At 39.5% G+C, this 20,089-nt stretch overlaps 1 protein-coding gene across 2 annotated transcripts in view; it reads right to left on the bottom strand.

The window, feature by feature from the left end:
• LRCH1 (leucine rich repeats and calponin homology domain containing 1) overlaps positions 1–20,089 on the bottom strand; it is a 169,176-nt gene that overhangs the window by 126,991 nt on the left and 22,096 nt on the right. The gene's annotated exons all lie outside the window — the stretch shown is intronic.

Below are 20,089 nucleotides of genomic sequence, written 5' to 3'. Positions count from 1 at the left end.
CATCTGGATTTAAAAGGATTTGATGAGAAAATTTAGATTACAAGAGGACATTGAACTAACCCCAGGGGACAAGTCCTTTAACCTTTTTAAAAGCATCTATTTACCTATGAGCAATGACATAATTACTAATCACTCTCCTCTCTTTATTAAGACAACTTTTTAAAATTTCTAATCTTACTTTTCCTTTATTTAAAGATTATTTTCCCACAATTTGCATCAAACACAAGCTTTTACATACAGATAGTCTCTAACCTCCAAGCAAGTGACCCACGTCATTCTACACCATCTGTATGTCTCTTTCTGCATACAATTTTCTGTGTTCTGTAGGGAGGAAGAAAACACAGAGAAGAGGGAGAATGAGGAGACTCTACCAGACCAGAGGCTGATGCATATTCTCCACACAGGGCATCATGTTAAGGGCTCAGGGGAATAAAAACAGGAACAAGACCAGCCCCTCCCCTCAAAGCATCCATGAGGGAGGCCATATTGTGCTATTCTAAGTGACAGTGAAGCCCAGTGGGTATGAACCTATGCTTCTAAGGGATAGGGCAGGCTGACATGTGATTTCCATATTGTTGAGTCTTCCTCTGTGAATACCCCTAACCCCCCAAGTATAAATCTGATTCTATGGAATATTCAACCTGTTCTGCAAGCCCCACTTCCCAAGGAGTAGCTGCCTAGAAACATAAAACCAAATGGGCAACCAGAGCTAGCATGACTTTCACAATCAAATTGCTTTAAAATGCCGACAGAACGACATGCTGGCAATAGGTGATCAGTCACAAGCAGAAAAGCTGACTATTGCTATGGAATATGAACAACAAAATTCTATGATGCCAGTGCTCAGTGTCTGTTAAACTGCACGACCAAATAATATCATAAAATCAATTCAGTGACCAGCATTTTATGTAAATTAAATGGAAATACATATCTTTAGTAATAACTGTACACACTTGCAACTTGCGACAAATAGTTTGGGTTCTGTGTGTGTGTGTGTGTGTGTGTGTGTGTGTGTATAAAACTGGTCAGGATGTAAAATGTATTTCCTACTGAGGGTCATGATTTATAAAGCTTGGAAAACATTCTTAGGCTCAGTAGTAAACTCAGTTTGGAATAATCACAGCCAAAGGGAACAGCAATAAGGACCGTGAACCAAGGAAAGGCAAACAAAAATGAATAAAAATAAATACTTCCTTAGAAGGATTAACCATACAGTTCACGATCTTGACCCCAACTCTGTTATTCTTGGCTTGAAGTAGTCCAACTATCTGAGAAAACTAGTGCCAAACACCTGAAAGATTTCAAATGCAGGTGTCTGGAAGGCACATACCAAAAAAACAAATAACATCAAGTTCTGAAAGACAGGAAGCCACCATCCCAAACCAAAAAGACATTACCAGAATAAAAATGTTTATGTTACCATGTTAAAAAGCCTAGCAAGTAGACAACGCACACTGTCAACTTGAAGGTCGTCCCTGGAACACACCACAGACAGTGTCCCATGGGCAATGCATTGGTTTGGGAAAACAAATTAACACATTTACCCAAATTATCTGTTTAATCTACTAAATGTTTACTTTGGGATATTCAAAACAAATATTTTTGTTTTTGAAATGGCTAAAAGGTTAACAAATGAGATGGCTAATATGTTTACCCTACATCTTTTCCAATCCCACTCCAATCCATTTGTTATTTCCATAACAAATAATATGAACTGTCTTCATGGTCACTGACTCATTCATTTAACAAAAATTAACTGAGCATTTACTAGGCTGTAGTCACAGTTCTAAGCCACAGTTCAAATGTAAGGTAAACTGGTTCTATCCTATTTGTTTTTAACCTATATAGTTGAGGGGCTACACACATGGAAGATACAAATATTTCTAAAGTACAACTATTTAAAACTATCACAGATGGCCAAAATTTCTTGACAGTGTAATAGCTCTTCAACAATAAATATCAGACTATTTAAAAAATACAACAGAAAATAACAAGTGTTGGCAAAGATATGGAGACATCAAACCCTTGTACACTGTTGGTAAGAACGTACAACGGTGCAGCCATTACAGAAAACAGTATGATGGTTCCTCAGAAAAAGAAAATTGGAATTACCATATGATCCAGCAATCCCACTTCTGGGTTATACAAAAAAGAACTGAAAGCAGGATCTCCAAGAGATATCTGCAATCCCATGTTCACAGCAGCCATTATTTACAACAGCCAAAAGGTGGAACCAACCCAAATGCATTGACAGAATGGATAAACAAAATATACTGTATATGTAAAATGAAATATTATTCAGCCATAAAAAGGATGGAAATTCTGACACATGCTACAACATGGATGAACCTTGAGGACATTTTATTAAGTGAAATAAGCCAGTCACAAAAAGACAAATACGATATGCTTCTACTTATATAAGGTACCTAGAGTAGTGAAATTCACAAAAACAGAAAGTAGAATGGTGGTTGCCAGGGGCTGGTGGGAGGAGGAATGGAGAGTTGTTTAATGGTACAGAGTTTTGGTTTTGCAAGATAAAAAGAGTTCTGGAGTTGGGTTGCACAACAATGTAAATATACAACTGTACACTTAAATCAGTCAAGATGGTAAATTTTACATTTATTTTACCACAATCATAAAATATATATATTTATCAGTGTTTAGCCCTGAGGTTTTACACATCACACAGTGTTGCCCCTGGTTCTGGAAGCAGAAAATTTTTCAAGGGCTCTGTGTAAGTTGAACCTCAGGGTGTGCAGCCACCTAAGCATTTCCCTTACAGAAAGCCCATCCCGGAAGTTCTGACTCTTTCATTCATTGTCTAACCAAATAGCCTTGCAAAACCATTTCCTCAAAACACAGAACAGAGCTGTTTTTTGTGTCTTTTTTTTTTAAGCGGTGAAACTACAAAACAAAATGTTATAGGGAGTGCAGAAAGATAGCCAACTTTTTCCCTTGAATTTATTGAAATTAGATTTTTTATTTTAGCCTGTAGAATTTCATCCTGAAGTTGGGTTTTTTTTTTAAACCTATAGACTATCATCCGTTCAAATGTAAAAGCTTCTATAAATCTGCAACCATCTCTTCACCCAGACGGGTAAGTTCCTGTAATGCCTATTTTTATACTGATTGTACAATGAACCAGGCACCCCGGCTGTAAAGGGGCCAGACAAAACCACCCCAGGGCTTCTCAGAAGAGGCCATTTTTGCATATCAACAAACAGTGGTGTTTCTGGACTTTCTGGAAGGAAGAGTACACTATACGCTGATTTACTCTGAAAAATGCCTCAGAAACTGTGGAGTTTAAACCCTACTGTCATTTTACTAGATTTATGGTTCTAGACCAACACACCAACATATATCCACCTTTGTAGTGATATACCGACTATAAAATAAAATCAAGAACCTTTATGATCTAGCTATACTTAGAAATTTTGGAGGAACAGGGTAGGATGGAAGGAGAGGAGTTTCTACATACAGTGATCCTTGTTATTCATGATGACAGTTCTGTTCTATAAGTCCCCTTAAACACTGCCATTAGCAAATACAAATCCTTTGCTCCTAGGGGAAATACAGGGTTAGGTTCCTACAAGTTTCTGGTCACAACATTTCATCAACAGGTCAACTCATAACCTTGTTTTATCCAAGTTTCTGTCTAAAAACACCTTATCTAATATAAATTGTTGGATCATCAACATTAAACTCATGGCGCTGTCACTCATGCTTGATGAGAGCTTAGCTAACACATGTATTTTTCTCCATAAGGCACATCACGGCCTTCTTGCACTTAAAAACACTAGACAGCACTTCAGCCCTATGCTTTGGGGGCCATTTCAAACAGTGAAATCACCAATAAGAAGCACAAAAAATGCAAAAGACGTGTTACTTAATAGAGTGCAACAAGGGCACTTGTTTATAGCATAAAAAGTGAAACAAGGCCAGGCGCGGTGGCTCACGCCTGTAATCCTAGCACTCTGGGAGGCCAGGGTGGGCGGATCGTTTGAGCTCAGGAGTTCGAGACCAGCCTGACCAAGAGCGAGACCCCATCTCTACTAAAAATAGAAAGAAATTATATGGACAGCTAAAAATATATATAGAAAAAATTAGCCGGGCATGGTGGCACATGTCTGTAGTCCCAGCTACTCGGGAGGCTGAGACAGGAGGATCGCTTGAGCTCAGGAGTTTGAGGTTGCTGTGAGCTAGGCTGACGCCACGGCACTCACTCTAGCCTGGGCAACAGAGTGAGACTCTGTCTCAAAAAAAAAAAAAAAAAAAAAGAAAATTAAGAAAAAAAGAAAAAAAAATGAAACAAAAAGGCAGAGAATCGCCTTGTTCATCCTCAGCTGAGTACATGCGCTGTGAGCTACTCAAATTTTTCCCTGCTCTGTATATGTCATTAGTGACCAAAGAAGCATCTTGTGTACTGATTTGGGGGTTACAAATAAATTTTAGCAAGTAGGCAAATTTGCAAATACAGAATCTGCAAATATTGAGGATCAACTGTATTAACCAACTTAGGAACTTTCTTAGATTTAATCTTAGAGTAATAACATGAAGTGTATTCAAACCTATCAGAGGGGACTCTTTTAAAAGGTCATTTAAAAATTCAAGGGTTCTGAGCTGCATATACTGAGCACTAGTCACTATCTGCTCCCTTGCATCCCCCAAATTCAGCAGGCAAAGTGCTGGGCAAATGGCCGATGGCCATGGACCTAGCAGTGTTGACTACTAGCACCCACCACCGCAATGTCTGTGTGACTTTGACCCAATCACAGGCTGCTCATCTACCCAGGACGGGATTTCCCACAGTCTCCAGAAAGCACTTCCTCAAAATCATTCCCTTTGTCTATTCATGCCTTTAACAGCTCATATGAATGTAACTTCAAGTTAGAATTCACTGACATTCTTGCACATTCTAACAAAGATACCTCTGTTCCAAGATCTCTATTTCATCTCCATATATAAGCTAAAATTTAAGATTTAAAATATGACTAAATTTTCCAATTTGCTATTCATGGAAACACCAAGTGTCTTACATCATAAAAATTGAAACATCTGACAGGCTGCAAATACTACAAGATCGTTGTAAATAACAAATGATTTTTTTTTTTTATCTCCCTAGAGAAGTAAAGATACTTTGATTTACAGTCACTATCAGACTGTACCAAATCATGCCGCCTCCTTGAAACATAATGTTTAGAGCCACAGTACCAGGTACCCTGGGAGTTCATTAGGATCACAGTATTTCTTCAGAGCTACAGGAAAAGTTCAAAATTCACTAGCCTAACACGCTTGGGCGTTGGAAGAGATAAGCGCTCAGGATGTGTTCCCAGGGAAGGAACCGTTTTTGATCAAGTCCACTCCCTCCCCCACGATAACCATCCAAACCTCAGCTCCTCCTTCTTTCCTCTGATACTAAAATAGGAAGCACTGGTCTCAAAAACTTCTGCTTTTTGAAAGTCTCAAAACTGGTTACATATTTTCTAAAAGGCTTTTTGACATTACAATTAAAGATGCTTTTAAGCCTTCATTAAAGTTATGATTAATACGCTTCATTTTAAAGATGTACTTGCTATTTTTAATTATTTCCCCCACTTTGAACATCCCTTTCTTATATAAAATATTCGAAGCAAAAAAAGTCTGGCCTTGCTTTGGATTTCATGTGTCTGATTTTACTCTGCCAAATGCCAGCAAAATTCTGCGTCTGCAACCACTCGTATATGCCTAGGGCCTTTCCTGTTCTTTTTGTTTCCTTGACTCTATTCCTGTCAGGTGCAAACACTCCAGAAATGCAGAATTATGACACAGGAACTCACACTGAGTCATAGCTGGAACCCATCTCTCTCCTGAGTTCACAATTAAAAACAAATGAAATCTAAAATTACATTTCAAACATAAAGGTAGGTGGAAGTTTAAAGTGCAGATGTGGCTTCAGCTCCAGCTGGACACGCTCAGAGGAACAGATGTCAGTAATAAACCGAGGAGAGCTACAAAGGTTAGCTCATATCCATCGTGAGTCCTACGTGAAAATGCTGACCTGAAGCTGTACCGCAGCTGCTTTTATACCCAATCTGAATGTGTGATGCGTAAAGAAACAACCTGGAAAGGAATCCAGAAATGCTGTGGAGACGCAGAGGTCTGCCACGTTAGAGGGGAGGCGGTCCGCGTATTGCATGGTTAGAGCAGTCTCGTGCAGCACCAACAGGAAAGCTACAGTTCCTTCTAACAGCTGGCACCAGGCCTAGGCATCCCTCTCAGTTCCCCCAAGGAGAAAGAAAACGTATGACCCACCGTTACATTCATTCAAGTCTGCCACAGGGGCATACGCTTCTTGATGGGGTCTGGGGAGATGAGAGAACAAAACTATAAATGACCAGGAATGGAATAAAATTAAACCTGAAGTGACCAGAGCAAAAAGCAAACTTAGGAATGATCATCCTGAAGATGGCAATTAAAAACAGACCGTAAACTCAGAATAAGGTAGGAGAAATCCTAGAGCCTAAAAGTTAGAGAAAGTTATAGCAGCAATACTGAAAACATAAACGTGGCTTAGATGAAATCCGTTCATGCTTTCTTTATAGATGTAGACGTATAATTACATAGATTAGAGTCAATCGGGTTTTTTTCTAATTACGCTTATTACTGGATCTTATTACAGCATTCACATTTCACAGTGAGATATGTTTTCTTTTTAGAAAGCAGTAACTATACACTTGAAAGTGTATAGTAGGGGCAATTTTCTTTTTCATGTTTTGCAGCCAGGAAATTTTATTCACCAAAGCTAAACGAAGCAGTCACTTATGAAGTCATTTGGACTAATTTAGCCCAGTCAATCTGCAAAACCTTACACACTAAATTCTACTGTACAATCTCAGTTGGAAGTCATCTCCCTGCCCACCAACCTCCCAGGATACCTGGTACCTATCCTATGATCCAAACACTCTCTACCTCAAGGAGGCAGTGTGATTTGGCATAGTCCACAGTGACTAGAGGTCTAAGACTCTGCTTCGCCAAGAAGATAAAGAAAAAAAATCACTTATTATTTTGCAAGGATTCCATCACTGGATTTTTCTCTGCGTCAGCAGAAAACAAATATTGCACACCTGTCCCATGGTAACTGTCTTAAAAACTATCAGCAAATACATTTTTTAAAACAACTTGCTATTAGCTTAGAAATGTACTACAGTTTGTTTATTTTGTTTAGTTGTTAAATATGCACTTTCTACTTTTTTTTTCCTGAAATTAAAGAGGAATCTAGTGCCAAACAGTAAGAAGACAGGTAAGAATGAAAAGACAATGAATGTCTTGTTTTCTGGAGTCATACTGCCTGGGTTGAAATCCTAACTCTACCACTTACTGGCTGTCTGATTTGGGGCAAGTTACTTAACTTCTCTGTGCTTCAGTGAGGATAACAACGGTCACTACACCTCTTGGGGTTGTTGTGAGAACTGAATGAGTCGACCAAATATATAGAGCACTTCAAATTGTTCCTGTCACATAGTAAATGCTATTTGAGCATTAGACATTATCTATTTATTATTACCTACATGACCATGTCCCAAAATGCTGTATCATTTGAAGTTATAATACTTAATCCATAATGATATCTTTATATTTTACCAAAGCAAATTAAAATTAGTTTTAGATAGGATATTATACATGAAAAAATATAACAGAAAATAATTCCTTTTTTTTTTTCTATATCGTTATTGGTGGGCTAATTTAATCAAAGCTACCACCCCAGACAAATATGAAATCAGATAAGAATGAGTCTGGAATTTAGAAGGGCAAGAGAGATTGGGAGTCTCCCGGAATAATACAGTGGTAGGACCAGCCTGCCCTCAGGCCTGGCCATCAGAGAGAAGGATGCCCTGCCCCACCCCCCCACCCCGGGCTGCGCTGCACACACCAGCCGTGACTGCCTGCAAATTCGCAGGCCTGCCCACTAGTGTGCCAGGCAGCCACTCTCATCAATCCACACAATGAATTTACTCAGATCGCCTCACCTATCTGAGACTGTGGTTTACACAGATCACATGGATGTTTCACTAAAGTCACTTTGGTTTCTCCCAGTTCTAAAATTCAGTGACTCTGTGTAGGTGTTTCGATTTCTGCCTTTGTATTTAATATTCTCTAGCATGACCTAACCAGCTGCCAGGTACTGGGATTCCCAGAAATCTTTGAAGAATGGCATGTTCCAGTTAAGTAAATTTGTCAGTTCAGGTCTTATATGAACGACTTCCCGGCAAAGAAAAAACCTCTTAAGAAAAAAAAAAATATTTTTCTTTCAAGAGTTGTTGAAAACTGTTTGAAAATACACTGATAAACTTTAGTATTGAATAAATGGAAATAATGGGCATTGCTTAATATTTTTTTGATGACCTGAAGCCTAAGGGGATTTGAACAGATGGACACTGGAGAGGGAAGGGACAGAGAAGTGCCAGGGGCAGGGAGTTTTAGGTAGAAAAAAACCCACAAACTTACAGAAGCCATAAACCTGAAAGCATGGTTCATATTGGTTTTCTGTACCGGTGCAAGAACGAAGGGACGTTATCAGTCTAGAGAGGTAAGATAGGGCCAGACCACAGGACAAACTAAAGAGTTTGGACTTTAGCCCATAAGCATCAGGGAATCACCAAAGGTTTTTGAGCTCAAAGAACAGAGATTGGGAAGAGGATGACATGATCAAATGAGTGGTTTAGAATAAAATTGGAAACATGTAAATGGAGTGGGTAATGCTAAGTACCATTTGCCGCATACTTGCTAAGGGCTTAACATACTTTACCAATTTAATCTCACTTTATTGATGAGTAACTGAGACATCAAGGAATTAAATCAGTGATCCCGATCAGTGGGACTCGAATGTCCTCTAATGACTGCCAATGAGAACCAGTGGAGAAAACCCCATACCATTAAAGGAGTTGGCACCACGTGTGGGACAGAGTACATGCTCCATAACTGTTAGCTCTTCCTCCCTTGCCCTTGCCTATTTTGGGTTGCAAAGGGGAAATCCAGAGGCTAAAAGGACAGAATGACAAAGTGGCATATTTCACTGGGGCGCTATCACAGGCATTACGTAGTTCGGGGGCCATGAGTGGTTAACTTGGGATTCAGTCTCCTGAAAATTGCTGCCTATAAGCCATCGCTCACTCTCACTCAGGAATACTCCTGTTTTAAACAAAAATTAGCAATCCAAAGTCAGGAGACCATCATTCTCTATTACTGGAGGCCTCCATGAAGTAATGCACTTTAAGAAGCCACCCAACCGTGCGTTCCAGTGGAGAAATTCGTAGGGTCTCAGCATTGCATTGCTACATTCAAAATGAGGGCTTGAGTTTTGCCTATTCTGACTGTTTTAAAACAAGATTCTATTCTGATTCCAATAACACGTGATGCTAAGGAAGCCTTGAAAACCAGGAACATTTTTTCACCCAGTTTCATGGCAAAGTTCAAGAAGGACTCCACAGTAAATACTTAGGTTTCAAGTAGATGACTGAGCCGCTTTCGTTTCTGAAATTGGGAATAACATTTTCCTTCATATTAATCTAATGAATTGAATTGAAAATAAAACTGTGATTAGAGGAGGAAGAGGGCAATAAAGGATGCACTAGGCTCCACGCCACTGTTCTTCAGTTGTTCAAAACACCATTATTGGTTTCAAACATTCTTGCTTGTCAGTGGGGGTTAATATCTTACTTGCCTAAAGGCATGTGGCTTGATCTGACGACTTTCTGTGGCCCCTTCCAGGTTTGAGAACTCTAATTTAATTAGGCTTTGCTAGGCAGAGAGCTCTCCAAAATCTTGACTCATGTCTTAATTGCCTGCAGGAACCTAGGGGCTAGTGTGGAACGCTAGTTGAATAAATAATACTTAAAAGTAAATGCTGAAAGCTGCCTTTCCTACTTATCAAATGCATATTCAGAATATTATTTCCTTTTCTTCCAATTTAATTAAAGTATCCACTCCATTACACCTTTTCATAAGGGAGTCATGTTGAAGTCATAATAATCTTACTGGAATCATTTTCTTTTCAACAAATTAGATACTAACAAAGGTTTATCCTTACAATTGAAGAAAGGAACTAATTCATTATGAAAATGAATAACATACATATGTGCTTATCAAGGGCCCCTAAAATAAATATTTTCATATGAAAACTGTGTTTTTATATCCTAAAATTATTTCCAGCATTTGGCATGGAGCCAAGGCAATTCAAGAACTTTGCCATTTATAGCAAAGTTTAGGCTAAGTTGCAGGGCACACCAAAAAAGTATACTTGCTTGACATTTTAAGGCCATAGAGCCAATCAGAATGTCCATGCAGGAAGGGACTTTGTCTAACTGATACTCTGAGCTCTGTGAAAGTGAAAGAGTCCATATGTTTCCGTGGGTGTACGCCTGGCAGAGCACTTACAGGGTAAAAAAAGCCATAGCAATGGAAAACTAAGGTCAGAGAAGACACACCTCAACTTCTCAAGGGAGAATCCAAAAGATAAAATGAAAGGACATTCACTGATATATTAATATAAACCTATCTTCTCACTTCACTTGGGAGTGTGTGAAGACTAGAAGTGAGTGAAAGTAGCTACACTAGGGAAAAGAGAAGGTGAGTCCCTTCAGCATTTGAGAAAATATCTGCCTACCAAGCATAGACAATTCAGAGGTGGATCCAGAAAACTCCTTTTCCCATCCAATTTAAGAAGAAAGTTTCAAATGGGAATAATTAGCCTATGATGACATTGAATTGAACTGGGCTTCAAGAAATTATAGGAAAAAGCCAACACCATCCCTGCTATTAGTAGCTCGCAGGGCAAGACAGAAAAGCACACAAGACAGTTGCCATACTGTGTGAAATGCCCTATGAGTGACACGTACTCGCGGCCACAGACGACCAAAGAAGGAGAGGTCGGAGGGGATGAGGTGCGGGGGGGGGGGGGGGGGGGGGGGGGGGGATAATGTTTAGTTAGGACTTTTAAAAGAAGGAAGAGACTGTAATCAGAAGCTTACAAGCGTTACCTTCCAATAAAGGGATTATTCTCCACTTTTCTCAGTATCACAGAGGCCTGGGTTTTAAGGAAAATCACTCCACAAAGACAGGATTGACTTTTTCTTAATCTCCTCTAACTCACCTTCCCCCTCCAAATTAAATGGCATAATGGCCTCCAAACGTCTGGCCTAACTTCCAGTTTGTCAGAAATACAGGCACGAGAGAAAAACTGAATAGCCCCACGGGAAACGATCCATCAGAGACATCCTCCATGTAGGACTTTCTCCAAGGCAAGTGGCCTGGTTTCTTTAAAAAGTCAGTGTCATAGAAAAATGTGAGAGAACTGTTCTAGACTCTAGAATAAACATAAAAAAGATTTTAGGGCCAATAAGATGAATTACAATGCATGAACATTGACTGGATCTTAGTTCAGGGAAAAAATAAACAGCCATAAAAAACATTTTGGAGACAAGTGGAAAAATTTAAATATAGACTGGGTATCAGATATCATGAGAAAATTACTGTTAATTTTCGTATTTTGAAATGTCATGGTGTTTATGTGGCAGAATGCCCTTATATTCAGGAGATAGATGTTCAGGAATTTAGGAGGTACCATAACGTCTGCTTGTCCCAATTTACCTCAAATTGTTAAGCAAAAAATATATATACATATACACACACGCACATACACAAATAGGTAAAGCAAATGCAGCACAAGGTTAACAATTAATGAATCTAGGTAGCAGGTACATGGATGTGCAATGAACTGTTTTTTCAATTTCTTTATATTTGAAATTTTTTATAATAAAAAGCTGGGAGCAGGGGAAGAAATGCTGCTAAGACCTAAAACATGTGAAAAGAAAGTAAGTACATCTAATGAAACTTAAAAGAGTCAACAAGGAAAGCTATGTATTATTTATCATGTAACTAGCAGAGATATTCAATCAGACGGAAAAATTACTTATCTTTGAAAATTGCTACCACTTTCAGTATCTCAGATTTGTAGGGGCTTTCTACTATAATCTATCCCAGATTTACTGTGTAAATAAAAAATATTTTATGACTTCAGATGGTAGCGAAACTGTATGGTTCTGGTTTTCATGGTTTAGTGCACAGCATGTTGTAAATATAAATGACTCCAAGATAAGACAGTCAGGAAAGATCAAATAACTCAGCATTTACAATTCTGTCAGACATGTATGACTAGATTTACCCATTAGGGAGAAATATAGCCTAGAGTTTGCACATTCCTCTGATTTTCTCATAATAAATTATATTTCAATATTCCCTTAATGCTAATAGTCATAGCCCGCCATCCCTTAAATACTCTGTGGTCCCAAAATGAAATGGAAATCCTAAAAATAATTTCAGCAATTGAGAGGAGGAAGCAGAGCGATTGTCAATGTCATACACTGTGTACAATAATTTGAGTGATAGATGCATTTCACTGTTTCTCATAGCTTCTCTAACCCATGTTAAGATTATAATTTTAAGTCTACATATTACCACAGATGTTAACAATAAGGTAGATTTGTTTTAACTTTTCACCAACAAAACCAGTGGCATTTAATGAAGTTCATCTCTAAAACTTTATTATAAAACAACACTAACAAGAAGCAACTCTGAAATCTGTCTCTAATTCCTAACTAATCATAACTGTCAAAGGAAACATTTGGTACAATCTAATTTGTCTTGAGTCAAACACTTCCTCTCTGGAATCCACAATATGTTCTAATACCCTTATTAATTTTCTTCTGGTACTTCTAAAATGTCTTTCACATACTGCAAGGTTACACGAAAATGTCCTGAAAGGCTGTGTAATCTGCCTTAATTCATCAATGCTGAAAATCAGTTCTCAAGCGTCAACATTTTCCACCTGATCGGTATTACTTACTGTCTGCGCACTCTATTTGTAATGTGCTGCTCAGGCCCTTGCAGAAGGCACACGACGTGTACCATTCCACTGGCCGAAGAAAGTGTGCTAAGGCCACTTCTCCACTCTTCTCTAGAATCAGGGCTAATGGAGATGAGTAAGAGGTTTCACCTTGAGCAAGCAGTGTCCTCAGGGTGCTATTGTTAGACCATTTACAACTCAAGCAACTTGGATTAGTAAAGAAAGGTCAAGACTTATTAAGCCTCTTCTAATATCTGTCAGAGCTGGTTGATCTTTAGCAAACTACACAACATCTCAAGGGTATGAGCTAGAAGCCACTGCCGAGATCACTTAATGGCCAAAACTCCTTTTCGTGATAAGGAAATCAAGACTCAGCGGGATTCACCGTCACCACTGCTAAAACTCAGACAAAATCCTAGGTAAAATGAACCACACCTGTACAAAATGTCTAATAATCCTTTCTGCCTGGAAAGATCCAGTGCCAGGGAAAGCTGCTCAAGCCAATAAAACACGGCAGCATAACCCAGCACCCTACCCTGGCCCCCAATCCTTACTGTTACAGCTGCAGCACCCTTCCCTAATCCGGTGAGGGAACTCAGTAGCAGTTAACTGAAGGAAAAAACAGATGAACGATGCTCCCCTCAGCCTTGCTGTGGCTGTCTTTGGCTGCCAATGACATGTGACAGGCAACCTTTGACCCCCTACGTGGCCCTCCAAGAGCCCTTCCTGGGCAACATCTGCAATACTGAATTTAGTAAAATGTGCCATCTCTGTGGTCGCAGCCGCTGATCCTTCTCCCTGCCTTTCATCCTTTCGTCCTCACTCTCTTTTTACAGTCATTTATTTTGTGTCATCTATGAGTCAGCCTTTTGCTAGATGCTAGACTGGCATTAAACACGTTCCATTGCCGCGTTCCCATGGCTAGAACCTGAGGCTTTTAAGGTTTTAAAACTCAAAGTAAAAAGTAAAAATAAATTTTAAAGTACATTTTCCTCCCAATACTGGCCTCATTTGTGACTAAGAACTGGGAGATTACAAAACAGAGAAAACTCTAAAAATGGACACCTGCAAAGCACAACCAAATCTGAATGTATGGTTTAGATTTTAAAAGGAAAAAAACTGACAAAGACTTAAACCACACTCTCTGTGGTTTGCTCCTTCAGCTGGAAAGGATTTCTTAGTACTGTAATTACACTTGTTATGCCAATGTGCTGGGGGGGGGGGGGGGGCAGGTGGGAATGACAACGTTCATTCTTATCCCCAGCACATCCAGTTATATCCACAAAGATAGAGAGGTGTAAACAATAAAAATACTTGAGTGAGCAACACACATTTAGGTAAAGCACATTTAGGACAACTAGCTTCAGATCACCTTCCATTTCTATGAAATTATTTCAAGTTATAGAAATCCTGATTGCCTCCTTATGAGTAGCAGAAATACATGTGCCAAATGCTTTTAAAACATCTTAACAAGTAGTTTCAAAATGTTTGAAATATATGTCAGAAATTCTACCAAATTGGTCCTGCTCATTTCCGAAACCTCACTAATCATGAGAGGAAAAAGACATCTGTTCATTTTAAAATAGCTGGAAATGTTTCCAGTTACCTAGGAAAAACGCAGTTCTCTCAAAAAACTACTTCTTAATGTCACTATAACCTCATAAATTTCCCTTTACTTTACAGTAGTGAAACAAATTGAGAGTTCTCTGTTCTTTCAATGCCTAGTTGGATGGAGGCAGTTTGAGGAAGGAACGTCTATGGTAGACTAAAATACGCTTCTCCAACAGTTCCCCAATGACAAACAAATTCCACCCATAGTTTACATATAGCCTCATCTCAGGAAGATCCACTTTTTTTTCATAACAAGTGGTGCTTTAAAAAACATCATTAATAGATTCCATGCGGGTTTTGACTATAAAACTGTCATCAGACTGAAATGGCCACGTTAAAATGAAGAAATAAACGATTCAGTTCAGAGCCCTTAAGAAGAAATCAGAGGGAAATAACCTTAAGGGACAAAAGCACATGGGAGTACAGTTAAAGAGCCCGACAGTGCAGGGACCACCACAGGCTCCGGCGGTGGCTGAGGGGCTCCACGTCATCGTGGGAAAGAAAGGTGCCTGCGTGTTTCCAACATGAAGCAACGCAAGCGACGCAGCCCAGACTCAGGACTGAAGATCTACTTGCCTTGCAACACCAGGAAAAATAGTTAACTTCAGTGTCTTGAGCAACGCTCTTCAAACTTTAATGAGCACACAGATCACTTGGAAACTTGTTAAAATACAGACTATGATTCATGAGGTCTGGGGTGGGGCCTGAGATTCTGCATTTCTCACAAGCTCCCAGGTGATGGCAGTACGGCTGGTGTGTGGACCAAATCTTGCGTCGCAAGCTCTTAAATCACATGTGAAAAAATGGAATGAACGTGGCATGCTACGAGAAGGAATGAGGCTATGTGTGTAAAGCACTTTAGGTTCCTTGGAAGAAGGCCACCATGTAACTAAAATTAGAGCTACCCCCGTAGTGCATTGAACGGACTATAATTTAAGTGTCTTAATTATCCTATGTCTTTGAGTACAACTGCTATTGCCTAGAATTTCAGAGTTATATGTGTTTTGGATAAGTCATAAAGAAGTTGATTTTTACAAACAAATCTAATGTTTTTCCAACCTTATGTGGTCATTATGATAGTTAAAATAATGTTCTAATAAAACGTGTGTGTACTTCCTGAGATATTGGAAAACAACTACCATAGTTCCAGTAATTTTTTTTCTTTTCTAAGCTAAACATCATTTCTTCAACCATTCTTTGAATAAGATTTTTATTTATTTCACTAAAATAATGTTCTAATAAAACGTGTGTGTACTTCCTGAGATATTGGAAAACAACTACCATAGTTCCAGTAATTTTTTTTCTTTTCTAAGCTAAACATCATTTCTTCAACCATTCTTTGAATAAGATTTTTATTTATTTCACTATTTTAGTTGCTCTACTCAGAAAATCACTGTATTTATCTGTATGCGTCATTCTCCTGATTACTCCCAAAAAGCTATAAAATGGCCGGGCACAGGGGCTCACAGCCGGAATCCTAGCACTTTGGGAGGTCAAGGTGGGAGCATCACTTGAGGCCAGGAGTTGGAGATCAGCCTGGGCAACAAAACAAGACCTCATCTCTACAAAAAAAATTTAAAAATTGACCAGACATGGTGACACGTGCCTGTAGTCCCAGCTACTCAGGAGGCTGAGGTGGGAGGATCCCTTGAACCCAGGAATTTCAGGATGCAGTGATCGCACCATCATACTCCAGCCTGGGTGACAGAGTGAGACACTGTCTCTTAAAAAAAAAAAAAGAAAGCTATAAAATAATAATAAATAGAAACATAATATTAGTATTTACTAAATGTTAACTATTTGTCAAATACTGTGTGTTAGTAGATTATCTCACTTAAATCTCCCACCATTCTGTTTTATCTCATTTTGCAGAACAGGACAATAGGCCCCAGAAAGATGGGAGACTTGCCCTAGGCCACACAGCCAGCAGATGGCGAGGCCAGGATCTGTAAAAGAATGAGGAGACTTCAGAGGTCCATGTCTTTAACCACTGCACACATTGCCTCTACAACATACCTAGAAAATATTCTATATGAAGGGAGAACACAGTATGTGAAAATGTTTCCTGACCTCATGAAATTGAAAATCTAGGTGACTAAACAAAGCAAAATTCCTTATCTGAAACATTAACAATAATACAAACACATATAAGTGATTCAGTTAAAAAATTTGTAGTGATCTAGTCAGATCGAATCATATCGTTAACATTTATTCTATTTATTTCATTAAATAAAAGAATCTAGGGGGTTTAATTACTCTTAATTACCCAGAATCTAAAAACTAGATAGCCTGTCCAGAGGTGAATACTGACACAGTGTATGCAGCCAGGAATCTGAGGCCATCCTTGTAGCCCTGTGTTCACAGAGTAGCTTCTGAATTAGAAGATTTCCACATTAAAGGTCAGAGGAGTAGGTTTGCCTCAGAGGCGGGGGAAAAAATACAGTACAACATACCAAACCAGGACCTTCAGTGCAGGAAATAGATCATCGACTTAATTTATCAAGAAGGATGTCTTGGTACAATGAGCCTCATTCTTTTCAATTTGGCCGGCCTTCTCACTGGCTGTATTTCTTTAGCACCCAGAAACGAGCAGATACTAGTGCCTTCAGCATGCCTAAATGCGGATGGGCATGAGGGTATAGCCAATGTCACCAGGAACTTTAAAAAAAGAGAAGCTAGAATTGACTTGTCTTGGTGGCTGTCAAAATTAAACATATAATGTTAGAATTGATAAACTTGAGATAAAAAGTTTTCCAGTTGTATGACATTAAGATCAGTCTTTGGGGAATCTGTGGCAGAATAGTCCTTGAGAGCAGTATGCAGAAACTGGATGGTTTCTGGCTTGGATTAATGTGGATTTCTTGGGAACACATTTTTGAGAAATGTATTATATCCCTGGCTGTACCCTTGGCTGAATGGAACTGTCATTGCGTTCTTCCTGGGACAGCAAGTCTTTGCAGTGGAAGGTGCCATAGGATTTGGAGTAGGAACCTTTATTCCTGAGCCCAGTGACCTCTGTGAAGTGCTTAGTAGCATCTACCATTTAATTCCATCGAATGCAACATGTTCACTCCTTTGTTAAGACAGCCAAAAAACTCAAAAGCAACCACACAGAGTCTCTTATTGATTTCAGACACTGGAAAGATGAAATAACAACAACAAAAATAGTGGGTGAGGGAGAGAGAGAGAGAGAGAGAGAGAAAGAGTTGTTTTCCAGAACCTGCTAACAAGGATCCTTTGTGTCTTTCAACACATTCAGATTTTTAAAACTGTCAAGGCCCCGTGAAATGAGCAGCTTTTAGCTATGCCCCTCACTTTATTAAAACAATTTTTAAAAATTCTTTTGGATTATATAAAGGAAGGACAATCGATTATGGAATGGAAGGAAGACGAAAAAGAACAGGAGCGCGTGGGCTTCATTAGGTAGAACGATCTGAAGGCCCAAGCCACCTTTTGGCTGTGATTTTTGTCCCACCTTTTCTCAGTGTCATATCAAGGGCATTCACTGGAGTCAAACTCCTTGGGTTCCATCACTAGAAGGACCACGTTTCTTTTTTTTTCTTTTTTTCTTTTTTTTGAGACAGAGTCTCAGTCTGTTGCCCAGGCTAGAGTGCCGTGGCGTCAGCCTAGCTCACAGCAATCTTAAACTCCTGGGCTCAAGCGATCCTCCGGCCTCAGCCTCCCGAGTAGCTGGGACTACAGGCATGTGCCACCATGCCCGGCTAATTTTAAATATATACTTATAGTTGTCTAGCTAATTTCTTTCTCTTTCTTTCTTTTTTTTTTTTTTTTTAGTAGAGATGGGGTCTTGTTCTTGCTCAGGCTGGTCTCAAACTCCTGAGCTCTAACAATCCACCCAACTCGGCCTGCCAGTAGAAGGACCACTTTTCAACTGAAAACTTATTTATCCTTTGTACTTCAGATTCCACATATCTAATACGGGGATGATAACGATAGCTCCTTGCCTGATAGAGTTCTTGTGTGACTCAGATGACATAATAAACCCACCGTGCTTGGAAGATGCCCGGTCAGTGGCACAGGCTCACTAGATGCTAGCTATTCTTATTGTACCCCTCTCTTTCAGTTCCCATCTCTGAATTCTTTGTGCCCCATGTCTTTTATTCCAATTCTCCATTCATTTCTTGTTGCTGTTGCTTTGAACGTATTTCTGTCCCCAGCGTTCCCACCTTGCCTTACCTTAAGCCTTTTCCTAAGAGTGCTCCAGGCACAGGCAACACCATATTCTGTCTGGGCACAGAGGTCTTGGGGGGCCTGGGGCGAGAGACAGGAGGCAAAAGCTCTCCAGCTGCAGTGGGCTCCATCCAGAAAAACAAGGAAATGAGGAGACTGAAGGAGTCAACAAAACCCACACCTGCAAGGTGCCAAATGTCACGGTACAGTTGACACATGGCCTACTTCTGACAAAACAGTGCCACAGGGACTGTGTTTTACTTTACTTCATTAAGCAAGGTAATGCTAGATGCACTAGTGAGGCAGTCTAGTGGCTCACCTAGTGACATATTCATTAACAAAAGGGTGAGTGCCAGCTACATACTTCAATATCCAAAGTGCCATTAAAATACTACTAATAAAATAATAATACTAATAATAATAACAGAGGCCTACAGTCAGCCCTTGTGCATAAACCCCTTTTCCTAGAGCTTTATTAGAACCAACTCGACACTGAAAACTTTGGAATTTCTACCAATTCCCCCTTGCCCTGCTCTTCTTTGTTCCAGAAGCTCTGTCCTTCCCAATGTCACTAAAATCCATTTAAACGTTTGCATCTTGGTCCACTCCATGTCACAAATGTCTCACAGGTGACAGGTTTCTCCACTCGTCTGTGTTAATTAACCCACATCTTATAGGATCAACAATGGCAAAAAGGAAGGGACTTTCCTTTCGGTCTCACAAAAAAGTTTCCCATACAAGCCCTGCCGCAAAATGTGAATCAACAGGTGGCTTACTGATTTCACAGATTTGTCTAAGTCAAAAAGTAAGTGTCCCCAATTCCTACGTTAGGGCCCTTGGAGCAGAAAGCAGTGTGCACTGCCCCCAAATGCTGGTGTTACAAGAAGACATGAGTTCTTCTATGTTTCTTTGCAGTTTTGTGGTTGTAGTTTCAACTGTTGGGTAGGATGCATATTGCAAATTACCCTTTGGGTGATTTTTCATTCCCTCATCCTAACAACACAGGATTCTGGTAAGGAGGTAGAGAGAGAAGGGCCCTATGAGAAAAAATAAAATAACTGAGCTCTCTATACTATTTTAGAACTTTAGATACAGGCTATGTCAGGTTATAATTTGAGTACAAGTGATACAATTAGTTTTAGAACTCCTTCTTCATTGAAAATCATTCTACAAAGCTTTTTCAGAGCTAGCTCATTATCAAACAGAACTTAATTATTTAAACATTGGAGGCAGTTGGAGGGGGGCGTGGGAGAGGAACAAATGCTATAAAGAGGCCTTGGGCTAGAAACTCAAAACAAATTTTCATGCCAAAATGCCCCAGGGCTTCCCGTGCGCTTCCCACTCCACTGGGAGGTTTCACTTCTTCATGAGCCACTTTCTAAGCCTGTCTTTGCCAGGCACGGACTG

This window comes from Eulemur rufifrons, chromosome 4 (genome assembly GCF_041146395.1).
Source record: "Eulemur rufifrons isolate Redbay chromosome 4, OSU_ERuf_1, whole genome shotgun sequence".
Taxonomy (NCBI): Eukaryota; Metazoa; Chordata; class Mammalia; order Primates; family Lemuridae; genus Eulemur; species Eulemur rufifrons.
Note: the sequence above shows the minus strand (reverse complement) of the source record. Positions and strands in the feature narration are given on the sequence as shown.